We start from the raw sequence: 2751 nt of genomic DNA on the forward strand, positions 1-2751 counted from the left end.
TTTTAATCACAGTCACAGGGCAGAGATTTTTGGGGAGAAACCAAGGTGGCTTTCTGCCACAGGTCCAACACCATCAACCAAAGACGATGGAGGCGGCGCTCCACCTAGCCAAAGTTTATGCAACAGCCAAAGGGGAAAGGAAGGCGCCCAAGGACTGAGCCAGTGGCCCTGCTTCAGCCCCTCGACAGACCACCACTACACCTCCTAGATGGGGAGAGGCCATACAGGGGGAGGGATGCGCAGGGTTCTACCGGGAAGTGGCCTGCTACCACTGTGGTGAGAAGGGCCATATATCATGGTTTTGCCCTAGGCCACCCCACACCCCTAGCCATGTGGCTGAGACACACAATGAGAAGATGGATTGCAGCTTTGGACGTCACCAAGGTCTGGGCCAGAAGAGCAAGCCTGTGCTGGAGGTTCGTATAAGTGACACGATCATACTGGTGGTTGTGGATACAGGCTGCTCCCAATCAATGGTGTATAGCAATTTGCTGCCCTGCATCTAGGGAGCACAGGAACCCCTGTCTCCATGATATGCATATGCATGGTGCTACTTACACATCCACGAAGAAAGGTGGAACTCTCGGTGCTGAGGTGAATGGAAGAGATCCCTGTGGGGCTGGCCAAAATGTTACCCTGCCCTATGCTGTTGGGCATGGATTGGCCACACCTGAAAGAGGTTATTCACCAGCTAATGGCAGACATGCCCGAGGGAGATGGAAGGAGCCCCAGACCCTTTGCTTCAGGGACCTGGAAGAAAGTCTTGATATAGATCAGATGATAAGAGAAGGGATTTCCACCAAGAACAACACCAGGAGCCCTTGTTCAAGAACCTATGGAGATCCCAGCTCGGGAAACCTGAGGAAGTAATGGGAGCAGCACTGAGACCCCCCAAACCCCGCGTTATGAGGTAAGGAGGGGCCTGCTCTACAGGGTAGAAGACCTGGAGGAGGGAGGAGAGAGCCCAGATTCTGGTGCCCTGGAGATATTGGGAGGGATTACTATAGGTTGCCCATACCCTGCCCATGGGTGGGCATCTCGGGAGAGACAAAACAGAGGCAAGACTCAAAAATGAAAGTTCTTCTGGCCTGGTATATACAAGATGGCAGAGAAATTTTGTGCAGAGTGTCCGGAATGCCAGAAGACTAGGGGAGTAAAACTGGCTAGGGCCCCCCTAATATCCATGCCCCTGATTGAATGGCCATTTGACCATATTGCCTCAGACATAGCCAGACCCTTCCCGTGTAGTAGGGTGGGGTACCAATTCATCTTCATGATCATTGATTATGCCACTTGGTTCCCTGAAGCAGTACCATTGAGGTCTATGATGGCAACAGCCATAATGATGGCATATATATGGTGGGTCACCTGGGTGGGGATACCCCAGGAAATTCTGACAGCCCAGGGGAAAAATGTCACGTCCAAGATTTTAAAGAGGGTCTGCCAGGTGCTGAAAATTAAACAATTGCACACCTTGGTTTACCATCCCCAGACTGATGGCCTGGTGGAATGGTTCAACCGGACTCTTAAAGGAATGATTAGGGCATGCATACAGGGGGATACTCGGGAGTGGGATGCCATGCTACCCCCATTACTCTTCATCATAAGGGAGGCCCCCCAGGCCTCGATGGGGTATGCCCCATTCAAATTGATTTACAGGCATAGCCCTTGGGGGTTCTTAGACCTAATACGTGAAGAGTGGACGCAAGCTGGGACTGACCTGTCCGAACCCTGGGTGGTAGGGGAGTTCAGGGAGTGACTACAGAAAGCCCAAGAAGTAGCACAGAAAAACCTTAGTCAATGCCAAGAGAAGCAGAAACAGCAGTTGACTCTCGATCTACTGAAAGAGAACTTCAGGTAGGGGACTGGGTGGTATTGCTCCCTGACAATGCCCACAAGCTCATGGCCTGGTGGCAAGGGCCCTTCCATGTGACACGACACACAGGGCCTGTAAATTATGAGGTCTTACGAACAACGCCAACATGGAGATGGCAAATATACCACATCAATCTACTGCAGAAATGGAATTTCAGAATGTTTTCAGGGAAATACCTGGAGAAGCTAGAGGAGTCCACCACCGTATTATGACCCCGCCAGGATGCATAATTCGGGAACATTGGAGGAGGCTACTGCGCCACCTCTGGCCAGCTGTCCGGCAAGAAATTGAGCAAATGAGAAGATGGGGGATTATTGAAGAATCCAAAAGTCCCTGAAGGAGCTCCATAGTAGTGGTACCAAAACAGGACTGGTCAATCAGCTTATGTATTGATTACCGGAAGCTAATTGAAATTGCCATGTTTGACGACTTCCCAATGTCCCAGATGGATGACATGTTAAAGAAGGTAAGACAGGCCCAATTTATATCCACGCTAGATCTCACCAAGGGGTACTGGCAGATCCTGATGGCAGAAGAAGATAATGAAAAAATGGCTTTTGGGACCCCATGGGGCTCTTCCAATTTAAGAGACTGCTTTTCGGGCTACACAGGGCGGCTGCCTCCTTCCAACAGTTAATAGAACACGCACTGGCCACACATCAAGACTACACGGCAGCCTACATAGATTACATTATCATCTTTTCTCTTGATTGGGAAGCCCAATGTAAAGATCTGTGGTGAGTACTAGAGAGCCTCTGATGGGCAGGGCTCACTGCAAACCCAAAAAGTGTGCCCTAGGAAAGAGGGAGACTCAGTACTCGGGGTTTTTAGTAGGCCAAGGGGTCATAAAGCCAACAACGGATAGAGTGGTGGCC

Source organism: Gavialis gangeticus, unplaced genomic scaffold (genome assembly GCF_001723915.1).
Source record: "Gavialis gangeticus isolate Ggan-Ray unplaced genomic scaffold, GavGan_comp1, whole genome shotgun sequence".
Taxonomy (NCBI): domain Eukaryota; kingdom Metazoa; phylum Chordata; order Crocodylia; family Gavialidae; genus Gavialis; species Gavialis gangeticus.